The sequence below is a fragment of the Odocoileus virginianus genome, chromosome 12, assembly GCF_023699985.2.
Source record: "Odocoileus virginianus isolate 20LAN1187 ecotype Illinois chromosome 12, Ovbor_1.2, whole genome shotgun sequence".
Lineage (NCBI taxonomy): Eukaryota > Metazoa > Chordata > Mammalia > Artiodactyla > Cervidae > Odocoileus > Odocoileus virginianus.
In genome coordinates, this window is record NC_069685.1 from 17,388,402 (window position 1) to 17,400,278 (window position 11,877).

The 11,877-nt window shown below is 40.0% G+C and overlaps 1 pseudogene; it reads right to left on the reverse strand.

Moving 5' to 3' along the window:
- Positions 1 to 9,358: 9,358 nt before the first annotated feature.
- On the reverse strand, positions 9,359 to 10,067 carry LOC110143383 (large ribosomal subunit protein eL15-like; annotated as a pseudogene).
- Positions 10,068 to 11,877: the final 1,810 nt, after the last annotated feature.

An 11,877-nucleotide genomic window follows, 5' to 3' on the forward strand; every position in this document is an offset into this window, starting at 1 on the left:
ATGCTCTGTGCTATGCTTAGTCGCTCAGTCATGTTCCGGCTCCTCTGTCCGTGGGGATTCTCTAGGCAAAAATACTGGAGTGGGTTGCCATGCCCTCCTCCAGAGGGTCTTCCCAGCCGGGGATCAAACCCAGGTCAACAGATAATAAATAGTAAGCAAGATAAATAAGAAAACTCTAAACAGATATAAACAATAAACAAGATAAATATAGTCTGTTAGATACTGATAAGTATTTGGGAAAAAGTAATGAAAGTAAAGGAATCCTATGTGTTGGTTTAGGGGTGGGAGTTGTTTTACAGAGTGCAGCCAGAGAAGACCTTACTGAGAAGCTGTCTTGTGAGTAAAAACCTGAAGGATGTAGAAGGGACCTTGTCATGAGGGTATGGGGGGGTAGAGAGCAGCAGAAAAATATTCCAGATGAGAAGACTAAAAGGATCTGAAGCATGAATGCGTTAAAGAATTTGAGGAATTGCAAGGTGGCCAATGTGTGGTTGCTGCTAAGTCGCTTCAGTAGTGTCCAACTCTGTGCGACCCCATTGACGGCAGCCCACCAGGCCCCCCCGTCCCTGGCATTCTCCAGGCAAGAACACTGGAGTGGGTTGCCCTTTCCTTCTCCAATGCATGAAAGTGAAAAGTGAAAGTGAAGTTGCTCAGTCATGTCCGACTCTTTGTGACCCCATGGACTGCAGCCCACCAGGCTCCCCCGTCCCTGGCATTCTCCAGGCAAGAACACTGGAGTGGGTTGCCCTTTCCTTCTCCAATGCATGAAAGTGAAAAGTGAAAGTGAAGTTGCTCAGTCATGTCCGACTCTTTGTGACCCCATGGACTGCAGCCTACCAGGCTCCTCCGTCCATGGGATTTTCCAGGCAAGAGTGCTGGAGTGGGTTGCCATTGCCTTCTCCGAATGTGTGGCTAAGGTGGAATAAAAGAGAGAGTAGTGAAGATGATTTCAAAGAGAAAGAATGGTTATGCAGGGGTGGGCTAGATCACCCAGAATCTAGTACAGTTTTGGCTACCCAAGTAAGTTGGGAAGTTGCAGTGGATGCTCTTGATGCTCTGACCAGATCCCTTTAACTGGGCCGGTACATACACTCCCAGCCGCTGTGAGTGTTACACACACCCCGCCCTAACCGCACCTCCACTGGCTCACAGCGATGACTGACTACCAAGCTGGTACAAAAGGTGGGACTGACACCCTGGGACAGCTCAGAGCTCCCCAGGGGCTCAGGTTGAAGCTGGTTTCCAGCTGAGATTACATCATTGCTTGGCTTTTTCTCCTGTTACATTTTGCTTGCCTCCCTCCTGTTCTCCTGAGAGCGCTCCTTTAATAAATCACCTGCCTCCGAATTCCTGTTTCAAGCTGTTGCCAAGAAATCCACCTAAGGTAATTGTACCAAGTGTCCTAGGAAGCAGACCCTAAGAATAGGGCTCTGGAATTTTATTACTCTCCAGCTAGATAGCAATAAGGACCGCATCACTGGCGGCGGGTGGAAGACTGTTAGTTCCTGGCCTTCTGTAACAGTGTGGTTGCTAAGATGTTCACTCGAGGTAAAGGAGGGTAGACTGTAGGTGGAAGGTGGTATACTGGCTGATTTAATCCCTTTGGAATTTGAGAGGTACCAAGAAATAATAACTAGGACTTGATCATCGCAGAGCAACATTTCATCCTGAAGTTCAAAATGTACCTGGGATTTGTTTTGAATTTGCCTCAACACCAATTCTGCATTAGACTTGTAAGTCTAAGGCCTATGCGCAATGAAGGGATGCTGTTTCACTCAACATTCTGTAAAATGGAGCAGAAATACTACCCAGTACCACTTTTACAACCTCAAAATACACACAAAAATGCATTCTTCTCCAATCTTTTGGTTAGGACGGTTTCTGCTGCAAATAACAGAAACCAGTTCAAACTGAGTAAACAACAGAGATAGTTACTGTCTAACCAGCTCTCCAGAGGTCAGGCAGCTGCCGGGTTGGTTTATTCTGTGGCTCAGCTGTCAAGAACCAGGTTATTTCTATTATTCTGCTGTACTATCAAGAATGTTTTGGCTTTATCCTTGGTTGGCTTTCCTCATAATCACAGGATGACTCACCGGAATTCTAGGTATTTTATTCAGCCACAATAATGTCCACTCAGAGTCTTTCAAAAACAAGAATTTCCTCATCTTAAAAAATATATTTCTTTTTAATGTTATGTTGTGGAAATTTTCAGACCAAAAAGCGTAGAGAGAGCAGTGTAAGAAATCTTCATGTGCTCTCACTCAGATTTACCAGCTATCAAGTCTTGGCAAATCTTGTATTCCTATTCACCCACTTAATCTTCTACCACTACCACTGCCTGTATGTAAAATAATAGTAACAATTATTATTGTTATTATTAAATAATAATAACTAATTATCTATCAGAAAGCAAATTTCCTCAAATGCCTCATAAAGGATTTTCTCCCCACCTTCAATTTGTTTTTTGGCTCAGAATCTGAAGTCCACAAATTGCAATTGGTTAATATATCCTTAAGTCTTTTTTCTATAGGTTCCCCCTTCATCTCCCTTTTGTTTCTCTTTGTCATTTTTTTAAAAAAATAAACTGAGTCCTTTAATCTGTAGAATGACCAGATGATTCACAATCTGGGTTTTACTTATTGCCACTACATGGATTTTTTGGTTTTATTTTCACATGTTCTTCTCCCTTGTACTGCCTATAAGGTGGTGTTTAGAAATATAGAGGTTTGATCAGATTTAGGCTTATTGTTTGGACAGGAATACCTCATAGGTATTCACACTTCCATCAGGGCTTACAATATATAATTGTTTTTTTCTTTTTGATGAAGTCATCCATCCATTATTGGAATCACCCATTATTTCACTAACAGTTGTAAAATGGTGATATTGTAATTTTATCATTACATATTAGCAGAACTACTTCTATAATTGAGAACTTCACCAACTCTTTGATTATACTGAGGTGATTTCATATAGGAAAGATAGATTAAATACTTGGGTCTTTTTTTTTTTTCCTTATCTTTTTGGTGTGGACTATTTTTTAAGTCTTTATTGAATTTGTTACAGTATTGCTTCTGTCATGTTTTGGGGTTCTTTTGGCCCCAGGAATTGTGGGCTCTTAGCTACCTAACCTGGAGAAGGAAATGGCAACCCACTCCAGTGTTCTTGCCTAGAGAATCCCAGGGACGGGGGAGCCTGGTGGGCTGCCATCTATGGGGTCGCACAGAGTCGGACACGACTGAAGTGACTTAGCATGCATGCATGCATGCATGAATGTAACAGAGATAGTAAACTTTTGTCTATGATGTAGACAAAGATATAAATATTTTTCAAGCTTGTCATTAATCTTTTTCATTTGCTTACAATGTTTTGTAATATAAGAGATTTTTAGTTTTATGTAATCAAAGTGATTAATCTTTTTCTGCATGTATCTGAATTTTGAGCTATGATTAGTGTAGCAGATTGGGAAAAAAAAGTAGCTACACATTCTTCCCTTGTATGCACACTCCTGTGAAGTGTGACTTTACATCTCTTCCTGTCAAGAGATGGGGACTATTTTTTTACCTCCTTGAATTTAGGCTTGCCTTGTACTTTCCTTGGTAGAATGCTGAGGAAGTGACCTCATGAGAATCCTCCCTCTGTTGGATCTCTGGGACCACACTGAGTGGAAAAGCCTGGGCTAGTCCATGAGGATGAGAGACCATTGGAGAGAGAGGCCAGCCCCAGATCTGGGAGTGAGGTCCCCCTAGATCAGCATGCCTAATTGCTGCAATTGTGAGTGAGGCAGGCAAAACCAGATAAGAACCACCCAGCTGAACACAGACCAAACTGCAGGTCCTCAAAATTGTGAGCAAAAAAACTGGCTGTGTGTTAAGCCGTGAATCTGGAGCAGTTTAAGTAGAGGTGTAGTTAAGATACTAGGAAATAAAATTTTGAATTTGGTGCAGCCCAGCTTTCATATGTTGCATTTCACATTCCTTAACCAGGGTGAAGAAAGAACTAGCTGTGCCCAGCAGATACAGAATTGATCTGGCTTAACCTCCTGGCCAGCTGTTGCCTTTTCTGAAAATTTTTTTTAGAACTACTAAATGCCAAGTGTGACTGTACACAGAGGATTTTTTTTTTCTTTTAAAACTCAATATTTATTGAAAATAATCTTTTCAAGTCTAACAGCAACCTATATTTTATTAACCTTTTTTTTTACTTTAACAACCAGTGTAATGAAAGTTTAACAATGGTATTCTATAAGCAGCATTTTAATGATCAGACCATTGACTGATTTTAATAGAACAAAAAGATGCATCTAAAGAAAAAATCAAAATGGGAGAAATATAGGGTGTGGGGCCTAAAATGGAAAACCCACTGCAAAAGATAAAAATTGGCATCAAAATCAGACAACCAAGTTACTTCTCTTTGATGAAGAGAGAGATATAAAGGAAGAGTAAGTTTAGGAAAAGGTAATACACATTCTAATCAATGACATGCTCATGAAATTTAAATATTAGTTTAACTGTTGAAAGAAATGTGTGGAGCAGTCTTGAACAGTGGATCTGAGGTAAATACTCTGTCCAGTGTTTCAAAATGTGAATTTTCTATTACAAAGTACAGTGTATTCCACAGCCAGCTTTTGAGAGTTGAAGCTGAATTCAAAGATTAGTTTCTGGATGTGTTAGTAGTTTCTGTGCCAAGTATTAGTCTGTCAGAGAGCATCTGTTGACCAGAGGCAACACTGTCCTTTATAATAAAGCACATCATACAATGTTTTCCCTCAGTTAAAAATTCCTCTAAAGAAATTTCTAGAAAAAAAAAGTATTTATTTTAACTTTGGGGGTAAGTTTTTAGTGAACAAGCTGGAGGAATTTAGAAAGTTAAGCATTATTATTTGACTTCTTCACATGGATATATAATTTTAAATATTCATTGCCCCTATTAGTATTTAAACTTAACCTTAAAAACTTAACCTTTATTTTCTGAGATTAAGTCATATGGAGTGCTTTCTAGGTTGTAGGAGGAGAGTAAAGAGAAAATTAGCATTTAGGAGGAATTCCCTAGTGGTCCAGTGGTTAGGACTCTGAGCTTTCACTGCTGAGGGTGAGTGTTCAGTCCCTGGTTGTAGAATTAAGATACCACAAGACAGGCAATGTGAACAACAACAAAAACAAATAGAATGACCAATTAAAATGATTATTAAAACCCATATTTAGATGATAATTGATTGAATTAATACTGCAGTGATTTTTATATGGAACTTTCAATAAGGAAAATAATATGTTTTATAAGAACTCAAAGAGTAGCAAAATATTCTGAAAGTAAGCTTTTTTACAAATTTTCACCATCACATCTCTACCTCCTCCCAGTCCATTTCATCTCCAAACTCTCTTGAAATTGTCACCTTAGTTCAATTCCTTATACCTGCAGCCTCTTAGCAAATCTCCATATTGGTCAGTTAACTGTTATTTTTCTAAAATGGTTAGTTGATCATGTTATCTCTCAATTTAAACTCTTCGCTAGTCCACCAATATCTGATTGAGGACATTTGAATTTGTGATTACTTTGAAGTCAAAATTCTTATTTTATAGTATGTTATTTAGGGCCCTCCACAAACCACAACTATTCAATCTCTCTTCAATCTTATTTTTTTGTCTTTACTCCTATTTTCCTACAGCTTCCAGCCACCTCCCCTCTCCCATGACCCAAACAGCCTCAGTGATTTAGCAGTATCGTTGCTTGAACTTGCTATCTTGTATTTTGCCTCAAACTACACGTAGTTCACTCCAAATGGAAAGACTCTCCCAATCCCTCAGCTGGCTCAACCTCAACTTCTTTCCGATTACTCGGTTCAAACATTATCTGTTCTGCAACACTTTTCCTCACCTGACTGAGCTGAAACCACCACACTTCTTCTGTGTCAGTCTATACCTCACTCTGCGGCTTCCCAGGTGGCACTAATGGTAAAAAAAAACCCGCCTGCCAATACAGGGAAGATCCCCTGAGGAGGGCACGCCAACTCACTCCAATATTCTTGCCTGGAGAATACCATGAACAGAGTAGCCTGGTGAACTCTGATCCATAGGGTGGCAAAGAGTCAGACACAACTGAAGCTACATAGCACGCATGTACATACCTCACTCTATTATTGCACTTATCATTTTGTTTTTCAGTCATTTGTTTATATTTTGGAACCTCTGAAGAGACTGGAAGTTGCCTGTGATGAAAGATCATATTAAGGCCCTCAATAAGTGTTTAGTGAATGAAATCATGATGCTCACAGAGTTTGGCCTGTTTTGTAGAGTTGCCTCTATGAAACTGCTGATCTTTGGCCATTCTTGACCTACCAAAATGGCATTTTTTATGAAATTCAACATAAATATATTCCAAGAGGTAAATCTTGAGAAAAGTTCAGATTACCAATGTTATTAAAATATTTATAATTTTGATTGTAAACCCAGAATTTTCTCAGATTATTTGGAAAATCAACTGAAGAAATCCCCAGTTGTAAATACATATATGTATATATGTGTATATATATATATATTTTTTTTTACTTTTTTATTTAGGGTAAAGAAATCAGCCTATATTTTTCTTCTTTTAGTACCAAGCCCACTTGTCATTTTGAATGGAATTTTCATCCCATTTGCACCTTTTTTTTTTTTTTTTTTAAGAAAACATTACTTCATAGATATCTTGCTAAGGTTTCCATCCAGACCTTTTCCTTCCTTCCTTTCTTGACAGTCTAGAGAGAGCAAGCACAGGCTTTTGGTTCTTTTTTTTTTTTTTTTTTTTTGGTCTTATGTGCAGCAAAATAGTTATTAAACTGAGACAGTGTATAATCAAAATTAAAAGTCACATTATGTCCATAGTTAAGGTACAGAGTATTACACCAGTCCATTCTAGGGTTGTTAGATGTCACCAGACGAAGAAGAGGCATCATATGTGATTGTTGTTGAAGGTATTCGCAGACTTGGAGAAAGTCTTTTCCTTGAAGTGGAGATGTCCACCACGGGAAGCCTTCCACTGATGAAGTGGGGAGTGCTCCGCAGACCCAGCAGTTAGACCGATTGTGGAATGCAGCATAGGAGTGAGCCCAGGACAGGAAGGCATTGTCTTGAGGATCAAATGGCAGACTCAGGATTTCTGGAGTCAGCAGAAGTAGGCTCACATAGATTATCAGGCCCATCTTGTCCTGAAGGAGCCCGGACGAGCCCCCAAGATGAAAGGTTGTTGCTGAACGATTAGACGCGGGATTCTTGGCCTCCGGAGGAGACGAATTCAATCCGGGGCCAGAGACGAGGCTGGATCGCTCAGAGCTTTTGTGTAATAAAGTTTTATTAAAGTATAAAGGAGATAGAGAAAGCTTCTGACATAGGCATCAGAAGGGGGCAAAAGAGTACCCCAGGCTTTTGGTTCAATGGTGCTCTGGGAAGACTTTTCAGCTTTGGAACAAGCATTACCATGTTAATCAATTTACACGAGAACTGTAGCTGCAGGCAGATTCCAGTGCAATTACATGTGCCACCTCACATTACTTTAGCTTCACTGCTCCTGAAGAGATTGTTTCCCAAGTATTTCAACGTGACTCCACAACAATGACTGTCTCTGTCCTGAAGGGGAAAAGTTGAACAGAAATGCCCAATATCTTTATATTATTCCTTAAAATTCATTCAAAAATCAAGTCAGTATAATAAAGTTGATCTGGGAACTTATAAAAGTTTTTGTAAAAACATTTCTCGTCCAACAAAAACTCACTTCAAAAGATCCATCCATGAAAACAGCAGTAGTGAAGCAGAGTTCATCTGACCCTTTTTTACCTCTTGGCTATTTTGGTTACTGTAGTATTTTTTGCTTCTCCCTGAAAGTCAATTTCCTCATAACTCAGCATTAATTGGAAGCAGAACTTCTCATGCTCTTAGTGCACGCAACTGGCCATCATCTGGACTGTGTGGATTATCTTTGTATGGATGAGTTCTGTCTAGTCAAGTTTCCATAGCTTTCAGTGTAATATAAACATATGGCTAAAAATGTATGGTGAAAAATGAAGGTAGTTGTGTGATTGTTTACTAGATATCAAAACTTATAAAGCTATAGCAATGAAAGTATTAATAGTTGGTATAGCTGAATAGTGGAGAAGGAAATGATGATCCTCTCTAGAATGACTGAGCGACTAACAGCAATAGCTAAAGAAATGAACAAACAGCAGTGAAAAAGAATAGGCAACTGAGAAATAAGCCCACACATATCTGAATAGGAGTATTATGTTTGGTTTGAAATCGCTGGGGAAATGATGAACTCTTTAGTAAGTGGTACAGGGACTACTGAGTATCCATATGGAAAAATAAAATAAAACTAGCTTATCTCACAACATACACTCAAAAAAGTCCAGAATGATTAACAATTTAAAATTGAGAAGAAAAATTCTGTAATTTTTGTAAGGAAATATTTCTTTGACTTCAGAAAAGAGAAGGATCCCTCAAGACACAAAATTACAAAGCAGAAGAAAAAGACTGATACATTTGATTACATTAATATAAAACCTCTATACCATAAAAATAACCACAATGAAAGCGAAAAAGATAAGCCACAAGATATAAAACCTTCAGAGATATAAGAATCTAGGCTATTTCAATAATTTCTACCAATAAAAAGAAAAAGAGAAACATCCTCAGCAGTAATTCACAAAGAATAAGAATTCATAGATGAAAGAAGCTGAATGTCTAATATATATACAAAAAGATTCTCAACTTTACAGGTAACCAATAAAAAAGCAAACAAAAGCAATAATATGCAAAAAATGCATACTATCAAATTTGTAAAAACTTCAAAAATCTAACAGTACCAGTTCAGTTTAGTTCAGTTGCTCAGTCATGTCTGACTCTTTGTGACCCCATGGACTGCAGCACACTAGGCCTCCTTGTCCATCACCAACTCCCGGAGTTTACACAAACTCATTGTCCATTGAGTCGGTGATGCCATCCAACCTCTGTCGTCCCCTTATCCTCCCGCCTTCAATCTTTCCCAGCATCAGGGTCTTTTCAAATAAGTCAGTTCTTTGCATCAGGTGGCCAAAGTATTGGAGTTTCATCTTTAGCATCAGTCCTTTCAGTGAATATTTCCTTTAGGATGGACTGGTTGGATCTCCTTGCAGTCTAAGGGACTCTCAAGAGTCTTCTCCAACACCACAGTTCAAAAGCATCAATTCTTCAGCACTCAGCTTTCTTTAAAGTCCAACTCTCACATCCATACATGACCACTGGAAAAACCATAGCCTTGACTAGAAAGACCTTTAATGGCAAAGTAATGTCTCTGCTTTTAAATAAACTGTCTAGGTTGGTCATAACTTTTCCTCCAAGGAGCAAGCATCTTTTTTTTTTTTTTAACGTCCTAAATAGTTTATTAGGTAAGAACTTTACAAACATTACGTATATTAGCGGTAGCGGTGGAGCTGGAGAGCATTGCGCCTTCTCCAAGCCGCACGACGAGAGCGGATAGTGTGATGGAACTTGTGGCCCTTGCCCCGGCCGCGGCTCTTTCTGCCTGCAGACGTCAGCCCCCGCATCCCCCTGTGCTTGTGGACTGGTCTGGTGATCCACTGGGTGTCAGGGTTTCTTCTGATGGCTTTATGGGATGGATCAATGAGGATAACCTCAAAGAATTTGTATGTAGCATCTTCACCATCCCAATAGGAATTCAGGACCCCCACGGCCCCACAGTGGCTGCCAGCGAGCCCCTCCGCAACCGACTGCAGGCTTCGAGCAAACTTGAGCTCGTTGACACATGGTGGACAGGCTTGCCGTAGGTGGCACCCTTAGGAACGCGGCATTTGCGGCCCCCGCGGCGCACACGGACCCGGTATATGGCATAGCCTTGCTTGGCCTTGTAGCCCAGCCCGCGCGCCTTGGCGGGCCTGGTGGGGCGCGGAGCGCGGCGCGGCGCAGCGCCGAGAGCTGGCGGTGCTGCCAGGAGCGCGCCCGCAGCAGGAAGCGCATCACGTCCGACTGCTTCTTCCTCCACAGCTCCTCGGTGTACTTGTAGGCGCCCATGTCGGCTCACCCTGATGGCTGCCGCCTGACGAAAAGCAGCAAGCATCTTTTAATTTCATGGCTGTAGTCACCATCTGCAGTGGTTTTGGAGCCCCCCCCAAAATAGTCTGCTACTGTTCCCACTGTTTCCCCCATCTATTTGCCATGAAATGATGGGACCAGATGCCATGATCTTAGTTTTCTGAATGTTGAGTTTTAAGCCAACTTTTTCACTCTCCTCTTTCACTTTCATCAAAAGGCTCTTTAGTTCTTCTTCACTTTCTGCGATAAGGGTGGTGTCATCTGCATATCTGAGGTTATTGATATTTCTCTGGGCAATTTTGATTCCAGCTTGTGCTTCATCCAGCTGAGCATTTCTCATAATGTATTCTGCATGTAAGCAAGGTGACAATATACAGCCTTGACGTACTCCTTTGCCGATTTGGAAACAGTCTGTTGTTTCATATCCAGTTCTAACTGTTGCTTTTTGACTTGCATACAGATTTCTCAGGAGGCAGGTTGGGTGGTCCAGTATTCACATCTCTTTCAGAATTTTCCACAGTTTGCTGTGATCCACACAGTCAAAGGCTTTGGCATAGTCATTAAAGCAGAAATATATGTTTTTCTGGAAATCTTTTGCTTTTTTGATGATCCAGTGGATGTTGGCAATTAGATCTGTGGTGCCTCTGCCTTTTCTAAATCCAGTTTGAACATCTGGAAGTTCATAGTTCACGTTCTGTTGAAGCCTGGCTTGGAGAATTTTGAGCATTACTTTGCTAGCGTGTGTACACAGCGTGTACAACTGTGTGATAGTTTGAGCGTTCTTTGGCATTGCTTTTCTTTGGGATTGGAATGAAAACTGAACTTAAAAAAAAAAAAAAAGAAAAGAAAACTGACCTTTTCCAGTCCTGTGGCCACTGCTGAGTTTTCCAAATTTGCTGGCATATTGAGTGCAGCACTTTCACAGCATCATCTTTTAGGATTTGAAATAGCTCAACTGGAATTCCATCACCTCCACTAGCTTTGTTCATAGTGACCCTTCCTAAGGTGCACTTGATTTCACATTCCAGGATGACTGGCTCCAGATGAGTGATCACACCATCATGATTATCTGGGTACCAAGAGATGTGTTTAAATATTCAATGTTTATTGGCAGATCCAATTTGAAAAGGAATTTGGCAAAATCGCGCACAGAGTCAGACACGACTGAAGTGACTTAGCAGTAGCAGCAGTAGCAGTAAAGATGAAGATACCCTGTGACCCAACAATTCCATTTTTAGGAATATTTCTAGAAATGGAAACTCTCACATGTGCTCTTGGTGATATGTACCAGAATGGTCAGAGAAACACTGTAATAGTGAATAAAATAAAAATAACCTAAATGAATCTCAATAGAAAATGGAAAAATGATTTTGTTCGTTGGTATAATTGTTTCCTGGAAAATTGAGATTCTGGGTGGATATTCAATCTATTTGAGTTCCTTATTCATTTTTCTACTTGGTTACAAAGAGGAATACCCTTATCTATTAAATACACCTTATAATCAATTATATATCCCACATTAATAAGAAAAAGTTTAGGGAGTTCCCTGGTTGCCCAGTGGTTAGGATTTCACCACGGTGGCCGGGGTTCAATCCCTGGTTGGGGAACTGAGATCCCACTGGCCATGTGGCTTAGCAGGGGTAAAAAAAAGTTCAGTGTTTTACATTAGCAGTCAGGTGACAGTGATTAAATATGAGAAAGGTATTGAGCAGCAGCAACCTCCTATGCAAATGTAATTTGTAAAGTAAACAAACAATTTTCTGCAGCAAATATTTTAGCAAACATAATTACTTACTCAAGTAAACCTTAAACAATGTTT